Here is an 18046-nt window from a genome sequence, read left to right as displayed (position 1 = left end):
CCGATCTCGTTTGGTTCACCGATGGGAGTAGCTTCATACACCAGGGCCAGAGGTATGCTGGAGCAGCAGTGACTTCAGAGACTGAGGTAATCTGGGTGGAACCCCTGCCCCCGGGGACATCGGCCCAGAGGGCCGAACTGATAGCGCTCACCCAAGCTCTTACCTTAGGGGCAAGGAGGAAACTGACAGTATACACAGACAGCCGATACGCTTTCGCTACGGCACACATACATGGGGCCATTTACAGGGAGCGAGGGTTGCTAACAGCTAAAAAAAAAGAGATAAAAAATAAGCAAGAGATCCTAGCCCTGCTAACAGCCCTATAAAAACCAGAAAAATTGGCTATTGTACATTGCCCAGGGCACCAGAAGCCAACCACTCCAACTGCTCAAGGCAACTTTCTGGCAGACCAAACTGCAAGGAGTGTGGCAAAGGCTCCCAGTCAACTCCTTGCACTCCAGCTCCCTGATCCGGGACCCCGGGACCTGCCGTATCACCCTGATTATTCAGAACAAGATTTCCAGTGGATTGACAAACTTCCCCTAAAACAGATCCAAAATGGGTGGTGGACTGATACTAATGACCAAATTATCCTACCAGAAAAATTAGGACAGCAAGTGTTAAAACACATTCACCGATCCACCCATCTGGGTGCCCGGCGAATGATAGACCTGATCAGATGCTCCAAGCTCAAGATCAGACGCATAGCGGAGACGGCCAGCAGCATCGTGACGAGTTGCAAAGTCTGCCAGCTTAACAACGCCTATCCCCAATCCCAGGCTGCTACAGGAACAAGGCTCAGGGGAACCAGGCCCGGTATCTACTGGGAAGTAGATTTCACTGAGGTAAAGCCAGAAAAATACGGGTATCGGTACTTACTTGTCTTTATAAATACCTTTTCAGGGTGGACTAAAACATTTCCAACCATAAAAAAACCACTCAGGTTGTAGCAAAGAAAATTCTGGAAGACATCCTCCCCAGGTATGGCTTTCCCATCCAGATAGGGTCAGATAATGGGCCGGCCTTCGTTGCTAAGGTGAGTCAGGATTTGGCTTCCATTCTTGGGGCTAATTAAAAATTACATTGCGCATACAGGCCCCAGAGTTCAGGACAGGTAAAAAGAATAAATTGGACCTTAAAAGAGACCTTAACTAAATTAACTATGGAGACTGGCACTAATTGGGTGGTCCTTCTCCCCTACGCTCTGTTCCAGGCCCATAATACCCCTTACAGACTGGGCCTTACCCCTTATAAAATCATGTATGGCAGACCCCCACCCCTGGTTCCCAGCCTAAAAAATAATCTGCTCAAATCTAAAACAGAAAATGTCTCTGAACTCTTGTTTTCCCTACAAGCCTTGCAAAAAATTCATCAGGAAATCTGGCCTAAGATGCAGGAATTGTATGAGACCGGACCCCCACCGACACCCCATCCGTACCAGCCGGGAGACTGGGTCCTGGTCAAGCGACACCGGCAGGAGACCTTAGAACCCCGGTAAAAGGGACCACTTCAAGTACTCCTAACCACACCCACCGCCCTGAAGGTAAAAGGCATCACGTCGTGGATCCACTACACCCACGTCAAACCGGTGGACCCAACCTCTGACCTTCTCGGACCCGTCATGGTAGCAACTAAAGCACCGACCACGTGGACTGTGGACAAAACTAAGAACAACCCCTTAAAACTCACCCTGCGCCGACAGCATAGCTCACTGCAAACATGCAGCTAGGTAGTCTAACCCTAATGTTAGTCGCCCTAGTGGCCGCGGGGGCAAACACAAAACCAGTTTCTAATCCCTTTGTCTGGAAATTCTGGCTTTATAAAAACCGAACACAACCTGGGCAACCTCATAATCCCGGGAAATTATTGGCCAGTGTTAATTGTCCCTCCTCAGGGTGCAGTGCCCCAATTTTACTGAATTTTACTGGTTTTCAGATAGCCAAACCAGTGGCACCAATGATATGTTTTGAGTTTGATCAGACTAAGTACAATTGTAAACACTATTGGTGGCACCAAAACGCAGGCTGCCCCTACAGTTACTGTAAAATGCACTCAGTCACAGGGTGGAACGAGCAATCCGGGTGGAACTTCTACCAGCAGGATAGAGGCGGTATCTATACTTGGATAGTTAAGGACCCTTAGAACTCCCACTGGACCACGCCTCAACATGGGGCTGTATACTATTCCTCTTCCTCCACGTGGCCTAGTAGTCACCTCTATCTGTGGCATGGCCTAGTTCAAGTACGGCCCCTGGTCCATGGGGATATCCAGGGACAGAAAGACAGACTAACACAAGAATTACGCCCTTTCTCCTGGTTAAAATTATTACAAGAAGAATTAAAACTTGCCAACCTTACAGGACTTCACAGCTTGTCTGGCTGCTTTCTGTGTGCCACCCTAGAACATCCACCACTAACCGCTGTCCCTCTGCCCTGAAAAACCTCCACCCGCCCCCATTCTTAATGTGCCACTGTACCTGAACCCCAGTCAGAAAAAGTTTCCCTACAGTTTTTCAGGCACTAACTCCAGCCTCTGTAGCATCACTGTAACGCCCCCTAGTACCTCCCTAAGAGCCCCGCCGGGCATATTCTTTTGGTGTAATGAAACATTATCTAAGAACTTATCTGGTCCCTCTGTTACCGACCTACTGTGTCTTCCTGTCACATTAGTTCCCCGGTTAACTCTACTAACTGCTGGCGAGTTCCTGGGGTACACTAATAACTGAACTAGTACTGCTATTCACCCAGCCCCTAGACCGAGACCTACACGAGCCATATTTCTCCCCCTCATTGCGGGGATCTCCCTCACATCATCCCTCATTGCGGCCAGACTGGCAGGGGGAGCCCTAGGCCACACCCTCATAAAAAGCAACAAATTGTACCAACAATTTGCCGTGGCTATGGAGGAGTTGGCTAAGTCCCTTGCCTCCCTTCAGCGACAGCTCACATCCCTAGCTCAGATGACCTTGCAGAACCGGAGGGCCCTAGACCTACTCACTGCTAAAAAAGGTGGTGCATGTATGTTCCTGAAAGAAGACTGTTGCTTCTACGTAAATAAATCAGGGCTTGTAAAAAACCGGGTCCAACGGCTATGCAAGTTAAGCACAGAAATAAAAAAACAGCAGTTTGCCTCAGCTACAAATCAATGGTAAAATTCCTATATGTTTTCTCTGTTAGCCCCCTTCCTTGGACCCCTACTAAGACTACTATTTCTGTTTACCATAGGACCTTGTGTTGTTAACAGAATTTTGTGGTTTGTCAGGGAAAGGTTTAACACCATACAGCTCATGGCCCTCAGAGCCCAATACCAACCTGTAGACGCTAAAACAGAATCAGACTTATAAGACCCAAGATTGGCTCCAGAGGTACTTGAGAAAGGGAGGAATGAAAGAGATCAAATGAAATCCACAGGCAGACAGCCCGGGCGGCACCTTGAGCCTAGTTAAAAGTTGACCCCGGACCTAACCGATTATGTTATCTATAGATTCTAGACGTTGTATAGACAAGCATTGTAAAAGTCCCTGTCTTATTCTTTTTCTGTTCTAATTACCAGTGCTTGCCATATATCTCTCAACTTCCTGAGCCCCGTATAAACACATCCCACCATATGTCTCCCCTCCATATGTCTCTCAACTTCCTGAGCACATCCCACCATATGTCTCCCCACCATATATCTTTCAACTCAAAGACTACCATATATCTCAACTTTAGAAAGACACCACCTGAAAAGTCCCCGATAAGGACACAGCTGTTTGTGAAAGCGCGGGAACCAATAGAAAACTGCTAAATGTATAAACTTAAAATGTTAACCAATTGTAATGCTGTAACCTAAAAAATTCCCTCGTTCCTCTACAACTTTACAAGTCCTGTTTACATTAGGCTATAAAAAGCAAGCTTACGCATTGTTCGAGGCCCTCTTGTATGTTGTAGAACGGGGGGACCAAGTTCGAACTTGCATTAAAGATCCTTGCCACTTGGCTTTAACTCTGGACTCTGGTGGTCTTCTTCGGGGAATAAACGGTCTGGGCATAACACAGTGAGCTGAGATCCGGCCACTGCACTCCAGCCTGGGCGACAGAGCGAGACTCCGTCTCAAAAAAAAAAAAAAAAAAAATAGCTGGGCGCGGTGGCTTACTCCTGTAATCCCAGTGCTTTGGGATGCCAAGGAGGGTGGATCACGAGGTCAGGAGTTCAAGACCAGCCTGACCAAGGTGGTGAAACCTTGTCTCTACTAAAAATACAAAACATTAGCCAGGCACGGTGGCGGGTGCCTGTAATTCCAGCTACTCGCGAGGCTGAGGCAGAGAATGACTTGAACCCGGGAGGCAGATGTTGCAGTGGACCAAGATTGCACCATTGCACTCCAGCCTGGGCGACTGAGCAAGACTCCATCTCAAAAAAAAAAAAAAAAAAAAAAAAATCATACAATGAGCCACGTGCAGTGGCTCACGGCTGTAATCCCAGCACCTTGTGAGGTAAAGGTGGGTGGATAGCTTGAGTCCAGGAGTTTGAGACCAGCCTGGGCAACAAGGTAAAACCCTGTCTCTCTAAAAAATTCAAAAAAAATCACCGGGAGTGGTGGCACATGCCTATAGTCCCAGCTACTCAGGAGGCTGAGGTGGGAGGATTACCTAAGCCCAGGAGGTCAAGGCTGTAGTGAGCTATGCTCACACCACTGGGTGACAGACTCTGTCTCAATAAAATGTAAAAAAAAAAAAAAAAAATCATAAAATATGAATGATTCCAACAACACATGTGTAAGACCTACATACTGAAAAGTACAAGAGAGCGTGGGAAAAAAATAAACCCCAAATGAGAAATAATACTGTGGGGCTGGGCGCAGTGGCTCAGGCCTGTAATCCCAACACTTTGGGAGGCCAAGGCAGGCAGATCATGAGGTCAGGAGATCGATACCATCCTGGCCAACATGGTGAAAATCCGTCTCTACTAAAATACAAAAAATTAGGTGGGCGTGGTGGTGCATGCCTGTAGTCCCAGCTACTCAGGAGGCTGAGGCGGGGGAATCGCTTCAACCCAGGAAGCGGAGATTGTACTGAGCTGAGATCACGCCACTGCACTCCAGCCTAGAGACAGAGCAAGACTCCATCTAAAAAATATATACACACACACACACACACACACACACATATATGTGTGTGTATGTATATATACTGTGCTTATGAGTTGGAACACTGAGTCTATTAACATTGATTCTCAACAGTCTCAAAAATAATTATAATACATAATATATTTATAATAATCTTACAATTCAATAAAGAGACAGCCCCTACCCTTCCAAAAAATGGGCAAAAGATTCGGCTACTTTGCCCAAGAAGATACACGGATGGCAATAAGCACTGGAGAAAATGCTCAACATCATTACTCAGTAGAGAAAGGCAAATTGAAACTATAATAAGATGTGTCACTACACATCCACAAGAATTACTCATATTAAAAAGATTGGTCATTTCTAGCAGTGGCAAGGATGTGAAGTAACTGAAACTCATATGTTGTTAATTTGAATACAAAATAATAGTACATTAGGTCCAATGCGGTGGCTCACACCTGTAATCCCAGCTACTCGGGAGGCTGAGGCGGGAGAATTGCTTCAACCAGGAAGGTGGAAATTGCAGTGAGCTGAGATTACACCATTGCACTCCAGCTTGGGCAACAAGAGTGGAACTTCATCTCAAAAAAACAAAAAACAAAAAACAAAAAAACAAAAAAAGAAGGAAAAAACCAGTTTGGCAGTTTCTTTTAAAGTTAACCATGTATTCATGTAACTCAGAAATCCCTAGTGATTTGTTGCTAGATAGTTACTCAAGAGAAATAAAAACCTATGTCCACAGAAAAGCTTGCACAATAACGTTCAGAGCAGCTTCACTGATACTAGCCCAAAACTGGAAACAATAAAAATTTCCATAATTAGATGAATAAATAACAAACTGTGGTGTATTCATGCAATGGACAACCATGGCACAATAAGCAACAATATGTTAAGTGAAATAATTAAGTAACAAAAGAGTATCTGCACTATGACTCCATTTACCCACATTTCAAACAGAGCAAAAATAATAATAATAACCCTGCCCTGTATTGTTTAGATATATATACACAATTGGCAAAAACCATAGAGAAACCAAAGATATAAAATTTGGTCTAACGGGCCAGGTATAGTGGCTCATGTCTGTAATCCCAGCGATTTGGGAGGTCACAGCAGGAGGATCACTTGAGCCTACCAGTTTGAGACTAGCCTGGGCAACACAGCCTGGGCCTCATATTTATTAAAAAAAAAAAAAAAAATTAGCCACGTGGTGGTGTCCCAGCAACTTGGGAGGCTAAGGTGGGAGGATCACTTGAGCCAGGGAGGTCAAGGCTGCAATGACCTATGATGACACCACTGCATTTCATCTTTGCTGACAGAGTGAGATTGTGTCAAAAAAAAAAAAAAAAAAAAAACAAAAGAAAAGAAAAGGTCTAATGCTTACCTCCAAGGAGCACGATGAGCTTCTAGAAAGCTAGCAATCTTCTCTTTCTTGACCTCAGTGGTATTTTCATAGATGTTTAGTCCATATTTTATTAACTTTACATACATATTTTATATATACTTCTGTGCATATACATTTTACTATTAAAATGTAGACATAAAAAATGAACACTATTTGATTGAATTATTATGAATACTTAATGTCTAATATTTAAATGCTACAGCGCACTTAAACATAATCTTTTTTTTTTTTTTTTTGAGACTGAGTTTCACTCTTTGTTTCCCAGGCTGGAGTGCAGTGGCATGATCTTGGCAAGAGATCGAGACCATCCTGGCCAACATGGTGAAACCCTGTCTCTACTAAAAATACAAAAAATTAGCTGGGCGTGGTGGCGGGCGCCTGTAGTCCCAGCTACTCAGGAGGCTGAGGCAGGAGAATCGCTTGAACATGAGAGGCGGAGGTTGCAGTGAGCCAAGATTGTGCCATTGTACTCCAGCCTGGCAAAAGAGTGAGACTCCATCTCAAAAAAAAAAAAAAAGAATTTTTATTTTACATTTATTGAAAGAGTTATTTAGATTATTATGGTAGATTTTTATCATATTATTGTTGTACATTCATAAAAAGAAAATAGAAACTAAAATTAGTTAAGGTATACTAAAAATAATTTTATATTGATAGACCAATTCTTCTAAACCATTTTCGAATTCAGATATTGATGTCTGTTTTCTAACACAATATTGATAGGAAAGACTATGCAATGACCTTGAGTACACCATGCCCTTGCAGGGTATGCCAAGAATGCAAGGCCCTGACCACTCCTTCCCTAAGCTATTCCTTAGGGTAGTGTTTGCTGAGGTAATGTCCCAACAGTGAGTCAGCCTATTTGCCACTCACTGTAAAAATGATAAATCTCCCAGCTCAACGTTTTTATCCTGTAACACAACCCAATTTATCCATCTAGGCCACCTGTGTTGTCCCTGTGGGAATTGGGAGGCTTGAGAAACCTCATGAACGTCACCTGAACACTCCATCTATTGCTTTTGACTTGAGAAATGCCGACTTTTTTCTCTAAACCCTCGAGTCTCGCATCTTCTGCCAGAATCCACCCCATGCTTGGATCCACACAATTTAACAGTTAGTTTGTTAGCTTGCGAGGAGAGTAAAATCCCAGACTCTTTAAAGACCTTAACAAATATCAACATCTGACCATCAAGAATGTTGGTGATGAGGCATTTCTTAAGGGCATTCTGTCATGGACTCAGGAAATTTCTGCCAAGTGGGCAATGGCCATTCTGCAAGTTTTGGTGCACATGCGGAGGCAATTACTGACAAGTGTTATACTACTGATTCCAGTTTGAGATGTTAAGATGAGAAGTAGAAGGGAATTACATTTTAGAATGGGTGAAATATGCTATGGTATCCATATTGTATAATGAATATTTTTTTATTCATGACTCGTTCTTTAGCTTCCTGATACATTTAAAAATTTATTATACCAAGTACCTTAATAATTAGATACCCCAAATCAGATTGAAATCAACTGCTTTTCCATCATTGGATGAATGGTATAATGGTTAATACTCAGTGTTAACTTGATTGGATCGAAGGATACAAAGTATTGATCCTGGGTGTGGCCATGAGGGTGTTGTCAAAAGATATTAACATTTGAGTCAGTGGGCTGAGGAAGGCAGATCCACCCTTAACCTGATGGGCCCAATATAATCAGCTGACAGCAAATATAAAGCAGGCAGAAAAATGTGAAAAGGAGAGATCAGCCTAGTATCCCAGCCTACATCTTTCTCCCGTGCTGGGTGCTTCCTGCCCACAAACATCGGACTCCAAGTTCTTCAGTTGTGGGGGCTTGGACTGGCTCTCCTTGCTCCTCTGCTTGCAGACAGCCTATTGTGGTTCCTTATAATCACGTGAGTTAATACTTAATAAACTCCCCTTCGTGTGTGTGTGTGTATATATGTATATATTAATAGGATATATATATATATATCCTATTAATTCTGTCCCTCTAGAGATCACTGACTAATATGTATTTTGGTATCAGGAGTGGTTCTATAGGAACTACATATTAAGGATGGAGTTTTTTCATTTTTGGGGTTTCTGGATTTGGCTGCTTAATATGATTAGACCCAAAAATGCTAAGGACTGTACTTCTAAGAGTATGGAGAACACTGATAGTCCTTGGTGTGAACTGTTTAGAGAGTTATACAAAATAAATGCATTTGACACTCCTGATTCACCACTCGAGAGAGGCAAAGAGTTGAGACACTCTATACATAATACCTTTGACCATATGTGGAGAACCAAGGAACATAATAAAGCTGGTTGGTTGCTCCTAAGTTCAGTGGACAAAGTGGTGAAAGAAAATGATGAACTCAGGGATTCTGTCTCCTGGCATCAGAAACAGATACTGAGCCTCAAATCTGCTAAGATTGTCCTGAGTGAGAGTCGTATCTCCTGTAGAGAAAACCGAAATTGTGGAAAAACAGATACAAGCTCTTATCATGTGAGTGGCTGACCTGCAACAAAAGATACACGCACAGATTTGCCAGGTGTCTACTGTTAAAGTGAGGGCATTCATGGGAAAAGAATGGGACCCTGAAACTTGGAATGTGGATTTGTGGGAGGACCCTGATGAAGCTGGGGACACTGAGTTTGTAAACTCTGATGAACGTTTTTTGCCGGAAGGAACAGCTTCCCCATCCCCAGTAGTAGCAGCATCCCCTCCCCAACCCATGATGCCATCAGCCTTTCCACCTTGGTCTGAGGAGATAAACCCTGCACTGCCTGAGGCAATAGCGATGGCCTCCCCGAGGCAGCTGCCGTGCAAGATAATGTTGATTCTCCTCAGGACCCACCCCCAACGCCTCTGTTTGCTTCTAGACCTATAACTAGACTAAAGTCCTGGTGGACCCCTAGAGGTGAGGTTGAGAGTGTGACCCATGAGGAGGTGCACTACAGTCTAAAGGAACTGTTTGAGTTCTCTAATTTACAGAAACAGAAACCAGGAGAACAGGCAGTGGAATGGGTACTAAGGGTATGCGATAATTGTGGAAGAAACATAGAATTGGATCAGGCTGAATTTATTGATTTGACCCACTAAGTAGGGACTCTGCTTTTAATGTTGCAGCTTGGGGAGTTAAAAAAGATTCTAATTGTTTACTTGCTTGGTTAGCAGAAATATGGATTAAAATATGGTCCACTGTGAGTGGGCTAAAATGCCCAATTTCCCTTGGTTTAATGTAGAGGAAGGGATCCAATGGCTTAGGGAGATTGGGATGGTGGAGTAGATTACTGACTTTAGACCTACTCATCCCAGCTGGGAGGGTCCAGAAGATATAGCCTTGACCAATGCCTTGCTAAATAGATTTGGGAGGGCAGCACCTGCATCTTTGAAGAACCCTGTCATTCCTCTTCTCTGTATATAACAGTGGGAACAGTTGCTCAACTACAAAATTTAAATACAATGGAAATAGGCCAGGCACTTTGGCTCATGCCTGTAATCCTAGCATTTTGGGAGGCCGAGGTGGGTGGATCACCTGAGGTCAAGAGTTCAAGATCAGCCTGGCCAACATGGTGAAACCCCATCTCTACTAAAAAAACAACAATTAGCCAGGTGTGGTGGCAGGTGTCTGTAATCCTATCTACTGGGAAGGCTGAGACAGGAGAATTGCTTGCACCCAGGAGGTGGAGGTTGTAGTGAGCCGAGATTTGAGCCACTGCACTCCAGCCTGGGCCACAGGCCAAGACTCCATCTCAGAAATAAAAAATAAAAATAATAAATAAATACAATGGAAATAACTGAATTCCAAGGTGGCAGGGGCCAAGTGGTGGCACTCAACTGTCAAAGGCAAGGTGGGCATAGATACCATAATGGACAGCAGAGGCAAAGCAGCAATCAGAATAGTCTGACTTGTGTAGAGCTCTGACATTGGCTAATTAATCATGGTGTTCCTACAAGTTAAATTGATAGGAAGCCTACTGCATTCCTACTAAATTTATACAAGCAGGAAATGTCTAGGTTGAATGGACAAAACAATGATTTGAATGATAAAAACAGAGAATCACGGCTTCTCAATCAATTTCCAGACTTGAGCCAATTGACAACCCAGAGCTCCCTGAATAAAGGGGAGGCCGGGTCCCTTTGAGGAAGGTCACCACTACATTACCAACTTTTTTTTTTCTTTTTTTTTTTTTTTTGCTATAGAGTCTTGTTCTGTCGCCCAGGCTGGAGTGCAATGGTGCAATCTCGGCTCACTGCAACCTCCGCCTCCTGGATTCAAGCGATTCTCCTGCCTCAGCCTCCCGAGTAGCTGAGATTACAGGTGTGTGCCACTACGCCCGGCTAATTTTTGTATTTTTAGTAGAAGCGGGGTTTCACCATGTTGGCTAGGCTGGTTTTGAACTCCTGACATCAGGTGATCCACCTGCCTCTGCCTCCCGAAGTGCTGGGATCACAGATGTGAGTCACCACGTCCAGCTCATTACCAACAATTTATGCAGGGAATCTTCTTTTTTTTCTTTCTTTTTTTTAAAATTATTATTATACTTTAAGTTCTAGGGTACATGTGCATAACGTGCAGGTTTGTTACATATGTATACTTGTGCCATGTTGGTGTGCTGCACCCGTCAACTCGTCAGCACCCATCAACTCGTCATTTACATCAGGTATAACTCCCAATGTAATCCCTCCCCCCTCCCCCCTCCCCATGATAAGCCCCGGTGTGTGATGTTCCCCTTCCCGAGTCCAAGTGATCTCATTGTTCAGTTCCCACCTATGAGTGAGAACATGCGGTGTTTGGTTTTCTGTTCTTGTGATAGTTTGCTAAAAATGATGGTTTCCAGCTGCATCCATGTCCCTACAAAGGACTCAAACTCATCCTTTTTTATGGCTGCATAGTATTCCATGGTGTATATGTGCCACATTTTCTTAATCCAGTCTGTCACTGATGGACATGTGGGTTGATTCCAAGTCTTTGCTATTGTGAATAGTGCCGCAATAAACATACGTGTGCACGTGTCTTTATAGCAGCATGATTTATGATCCTTTGGGCATATACCCAGTAATGGGATGGCTGGGTCATATGGTACATCTAATTCTAGATCCTTGAGGAATTGCCATACTGTTTTCCATAATGGTTGAACTAGTTTACAATCCCACCAACAGTGTAAAAGTGTTCCTATTTCTCCACATCCTCTCCAGCACCTGTTGTTTCCTGACTTCTTAATGATTGCCATTCTAACTGGTGTGAGATGGTATCTCATTGTGGTTTTGATTTGCATTTCTCTGATGGCCAGTGATGATGAGCATTTTCTCATGTGTCTGTTGGCTGTATGAATGTCTTCTTTTGAGAAATGTCTGTTCATATCCTTTGCCCACTTTTTGATGGGGTTGTTTGTTTTTTTCTTGTAAATTTGTTTGAGTTCTTTGTAGGTTCTGGATATTAGCCCTTTGTCAGATGAGTAGATTGCAAAAATGTTCTCCCATTCTGTAGGTTGCCTGTTCACTCTGAAGGTAGTTTCTTTTGCAGTGCAGAAGCTCTTTAGTTTAATGAGATCCCATTTGTCAATTTTGGCTTTTGCTGCCGTTGCTTTTGGTGTTTTAGACATGAAGTCCTTGCCCATGCCTATGTCCTGAATGGTACTACCTAGGTTTTCTTCTAGGGTTTTTATGGTATTAGGTCTAACATTTAAGTCTCTAATCCATCTTGAATTAATCTTCGTATAAGGAGTAAGGAAAGGATCCAGTTTCAGCTTTTTACTTATGGCTAGCCAATTTTCCCAGCACCATTTATTAAATAGGGAATCCTTTCCCCATTTCTTGTTTCTCTCAGGTTTGTCAAAGATCAGATGGCTGTAGATGTGTGGTATTATTTCTGAGGACTCTGTTCTGTTCCATTGGTCTTGATCTCTGTTTTGGTACCAGTACCATGCTGTTTTGGTTACTGTAGCCTTGTAGTATAGTTTGAAGTCAGGTAGTGTGATGCCTCCAGCTTTGTTCTTTTGACTTAGGATTGTCTTGGCAATGGGGGCTCTTTTTTGGTTCCATATGAACTTTAAAGCAGATTTTTCCAATTCTGTGAAGAAACTCATTGGTAGCTTGATGGGGATGGCATTGAATCTATAAATAACCTTGGGCAGTATGGCCATTTTCACGATATTGATTCTTCCTATCCATGAGCATGGTATGTTCTTCCATTTGTTAGTGTCCTCTTTTATTTCACTGAGCAGTGGTTTGTAGTTCTCCTTGAAGAGGTCCTTTACATCCCTTGTAAGTTGGATTCCTAGGTATTTTATTCTCTTTGAAGCAATTGTGAATGGAAGTTCATTCCTGATTTGGCTCTCTGTTGGTCTGTTACTGGCGTATAAGAATGTTTGTGATTTTTGCACATTAATTTTGTAACCTAAGACTTTGCTGAAGTTGCTTATCAGCTTAAGGAGATTTTGGGCTGAGACAATGGGGTTTTCTAAATATACAATCATGTCATCTATGCAGGGAATCTTTCTCCCATCCTTCCCCAAAGAGACCTCTGGCCTTTTACTAGGGTAACTGCATCGGGGAAAGAAAATGATCAGACATTTTGGGGAATACTGGACACTGGCTCTGCGCTGACGTTGATTCCAGGGGACCCAAAACGTCATTGTGGTCTTCCATTTAAAGTAGGGGCTTGTGGAGGTCAGGTAATTAATGGAGTTTTAGCTCAGGTCTGACTTACAGTGGGTCCAGCTGTCCCTGGACACATCCTGTGGTCATTTCCCCAGTGCAAGAATGCATCATTGGCATAGATATACTTAGCAGCTGGCAGAACTCCCACATTGGCTCCCTGACTGGTAAGGTGAGGGCTATTAAGCGGGAAGGCTAAATGGAAGCCATTAGAGCTGCCTCTACCTAGAGAAATAGTAAATCAAAAACAGTATCTCTCCCCTGGAGGGAATGCGGAGATTAGTGCCACCATCAAGGACTTGAAAGATGGAGGCATGGTGATTTCCACCACATCCCTGTTCCACTCTCCCATTTGGCCTGTGCAGAAGACAGATGGATCTTGGAGAATGACAGTGAATTATCGTAAGCTTAACCAAGTGGTGACTCCAGTTGCAGCTGCTGTACCAGATGTGGTTTCATTGCTTGAGCAAATTAACACATCTCCTGGTATCTGGTATGCAGCCATTGATTCGGCAAATGCCTTTTTCTTAATTCCTGTCCATAAGGCCCACCAGAAGCAATTTGCCTTTAGTTGGCAAGGCCACAGTATACCTTTACTGTCCTACATCAGGGGTATATCAATGCTCCAGCTTTGATTCAAAGAGACTGATCGCTTTTTGCTTTTGCAAAATATCACACTAGTCCATTACATTGATGATAGTATGCTGATTGGATCCAGTGAGAAAGAAGCAGCAAACACACTGGACTTATTAGTGAGACATTTGCATGCCAGAGGACGGGAAATAAATCCAAGAAAAATTCAGGGACCTTCTACCTCAGTAAAATTTCTAGGGGTCCAGTGGTGTGGGGCCTGTCAAGATATTCCTTCTAAGGATAAGTTGCTCCATTTGGCCCCTCCTACAACCAAGAAAGAGGCACAACGACTAGTGGGCCTATTTGGATTTTGGAGGCAACACATTACTCATTTGGGTGTGTTACTCTGGCCCATTTATTGAGTGACCTGAAAGGCTGCCAGTTTTGAGTGGGATCCAGAACAGGAGAAGGCTCTGCAGCAGGTCCAGGCTGCTGTGCAAGCTGCTCTGCCACTTGGGCCATATGACCCAGCAGATCCAATAGTGCTTGAGGGGTCAGTGTCAGATAGGGATGCTGTTTGGAGCCTTCGGCAGGCCCCCAGAGGTGAATAACAGTGGAGGACTCTAGGATTTTGGAGCAAGGCCCTGCCATCTTCTTCAGATAACTACTCTTCTTTTGAGAGACAGCTCTTGGCCTGTTGCTGGGTTTTGGTGGAAACTGAACATTTGACTATGGGTCATCAACTCACCCTATGACCTGAACTGCCTATCATGAACTGGATGCTTTCTGACCCATCTAGTTATAAAAGGGGTCGTGCAACCAGCAGCATTCCATCATCAAATGGAAATGGTATATACGTGATAGGGCTCAAGCAGGTCCTTAAGGCACAAGTAAGTTACACAAGGAAGTGGCTCAAATGCCCATGACCTCCACTCCTGCCACCCTGCCTTCTCTTTCCAGCCTGCACCAATGGTGTCATGGGGAGTTCCCTATGATCAGTTGACAGAGGAGGAGAAGACTAGTGCCTGGCTCACAGATGGTTCTGAACAATATGCAGGCACCATCTGAAAGTGGACAGCTGCAGCACTCCAGCCCCTTTGTAGGACATCCCTGAAGGACAATGGTGAAGGGATATCTTCCCAGTGGGCAGCACTTCAAGCAGTGCACCTGGTTGTGCACTTTGCATGGAAGGAGAAATGGCCAGATGTGTGATTATATACTGACTTATGGGCTGTAGCCAATGGTTTGGCTGGTCAGGGACTTAGAAGAAGCATGATTGGAAAATTGATGACAAAGAAATATGGGGAAGAGGTATGTGGATGGACCTCTCTGAGTGGGCAAAAACTGTGAAGATATTTGTATCCTGTGTGAGTACTCACCGACAGGTGACCTCAGCAGAGAATTTTTTTCTTTTTTTTTGAGATGGAGTCTTGTTCGGTTGCCCAGGCTGGAGTGCAGTGGCACAATCTCGGCTCACTGTAACCTCTGCCTCCTGGGTTCAAGCAGTTCTCCTGTCTCAGGGTCCCGAGTAGCTGGGACTACAGGCGCCTGCCACCATGCCTGGCTAATTTTTGTGTTTTCAGTAGAGATGGGGTTTTACCTTGTTGGTCAGGCTGGTCTTAAACTCCTGACCTTAGGTGATCCACCTGCCTCGGCCTCCCAAAGTGCTGGGATTTCAGGCATGAACCAGTGCACTCGGCCAGAGGAGAATTTTAATAATCAAGTGGACAGGGTAACCTGTTCTGTGGACACCACTCAGCCTCTTTTCCCAGCCACCCCTGTCATCACCCAATGGACCCATGAACAAAGTGGCCATGGTGGCAGGGATGGAGGTCACGCCTGGGCTCAGCAACGTGGACTTCCACTCACCAAGGCTGACCTGGCTACAGGCCACTACTGAGTGCCCAGTTTGCCAGCAGCAGAAACCAACACTGAGCCCTCTACATGGCACCATTCCTTGGGGTGATCAGCAAACTACCTGGTGGCAGGTTGATTATATTGGACTTCTTTCCTCATGGAAAGGGCAGAGGTTTGTCCTCACTGGAATAGACACTTTCTCCGGATATGGGTTTGCCTATTCTGCACACAATGCTTCTGCCAAGACTATCATCTGTGGACTCGTGGAATGCCTTATCCACTGTCATGGTATTTCACACAACATTGCCTCTGACTAAGGCACTCACTTTACAGCTAAAGAAGTGCAGCAGTGGGCTCATGCTCATGGGATTCACTGTTTTTACCATGTTCCCCATCATCCTGAAGCAGCTGGATTGACGAAACGGTGGAATGGCCTTTTGAAGTCACAATTACAATGCCAGCTAGGTGACAACACTTAGCACGGCTGGGGCAATGTTCTCCATAAAGCCATGCATGCTCTGAATCAGCATCCAATATATGGTACTGTTTCTCCCATAGCTAGGATACACGGGTCCAGGAATCAAGGGGTTAGAGTGGAAGTGGCACCACTCACCATCACCCCTAGAGATCCACTAGCAAAATTTTTGCTTTCTTTTCCCATGATATTACGTTCTGATGGCCTAGAGGTCTTAGTTCCAGAGGGAAGAATGCTGCAACCAGGATACACAACAATTATTCCATTAAACTGGAAGTTAAGATTGCCCCCTGGACACTTTGGGTTCCTCCTACCTTTAAGTCAACAGGCTAAGAAGAGAGTTAGTGTTGGCTGTGGTTGACCTGGACTATCAAGATGAAATCAGTCTACTACTTCACAATGGAGGGAAGGAAGAGAATGCATGAAATACAGGAGATCCATTAGGACGTCTCTTAATATTACCATGTCCTGTGATTAAGGTCAATGGGAAACTACAATAGCCCAATCCAGGCAGGACTACAAATGGCCCAGACCCCTCAGGGATGAAGGTTTGGGTCACTCCACCAGGAAAAAACCCACAACCTGCTGAGGTGCTTGCTGAAAGCAGAGGGAATACAGAATGGCTAGTAGAATAAGGTAGTCATGAATACCAGTTACAACGAAGTGACCAGCTGCAGAAATGGGGACTGTAATTGTCCTGAGTATTTCCTTCTCTTTTGCTGAAAACATGTTTGTGCATGTATAAACTTGTACTAAGAAAATATCTTTATTTTATTTCCTTTTCCTTTATCTTGTGACATAAGATTTATTGCCTTCATATCAGCATTTAAATATTGTTAACTTTATGTAACAGTATTTGGGGATTGGTATGCTTCCTGCTGTACGAAGGATAGTTGTATTGTGTTAGGCATAATTGTGACCTTACTATTGTCTTTATTTGAAGACCATGTATGATCTCAGGAGATGTGTATCGGTTCAAGTTGACTAGGAGTGGACTTGTGATGGTTAATACTGAGAGTCAACTTGTTCAGATTGAAAGATACAAAATATTGATCCTGGGTGTATCTGCGAGGGTGTTGCCAAAACAGATTAACATTTGAGTCAGTGGGCCAGGGAAAGCAGATTCACCCTTAATCTGGTGGGCACAATCTCGTCAGCTGCCAGCAAATATGAACCAGGCAGAAAAACAAAAAAAGGAGGGACTGGCCTAGCCTCCCAGCCTACATCTTTCTCCCATGCTGGATGCTTCCTGCCCTTGAACATTCAACTCCAAGTTCTTCAGTTTTGGGACTTGGATTGGCTTTCCTTGCTCCTCAGCTTACAGACAGCCTATTGTCAGACCTTGTGATCATGTAAGTTAATACTTAATAAACTCCCCTATATATATCTATATATATCTATATATCTCCTATTAGTTCTGTCCCTCCAGAGAAGCCTGACTAATACAAATGGATAAAGAAAATGTGTTGCATATATACACCGTAGAATACTATTCAGCTGGAGAGGATGTAGATAAATAGGAACACTTTTACACTGTTGGTGGGACTGTAAACTAGTTCAACCGTTGTGGAAGACAGTGTAGCAATTCCTCAAGGATCTAAAACTAGACATACCATTTGACCCAGCCATTCCATTACTGGGTATATACCCAAAGGATTATAAATCATGCTGTTATAAAGACACATGCACAAATATGTTTATTGTGGCACTATTCGCAATAACAAAGACTTGGAACCAACCCAAATGTCCATCAATGATAGACTGGATTAAGCAAATGTGGCACATATACACCATAGAATACTATGCAGCCATAAAAAAGGATGAGTTCATGTCCTTTGTAGGGACATGGATGAAGCTGGAAACCATCATTCTCAGCAAACCATTGCAAGGACAAAAAACCAAACACCGCATGTTCTCATTCATAGGTGGGAATTGAACAATGAGAACACGTGGACACAGGAAGGGGAACATCACACAC

This window comes from Rhinopithecus roxellana, chromosome 3, assembly GCF_007565055.1.
Source record: "Rhinopithecus roxellana isolate Shanxi Qingling chromosome 3, ASM756505v1, whole genome shotgun sequence".
NCBI classification, from domain to species: domain Eukaryota; kingdom Metazoa; phylum Chordata; class Mammalia; order Primates; family Cercopithecidae; genus Rhinopithecus; species Rhinopithecus roxellana.
Note: the sequence above shows the minus strand (reverse complement) of the source record.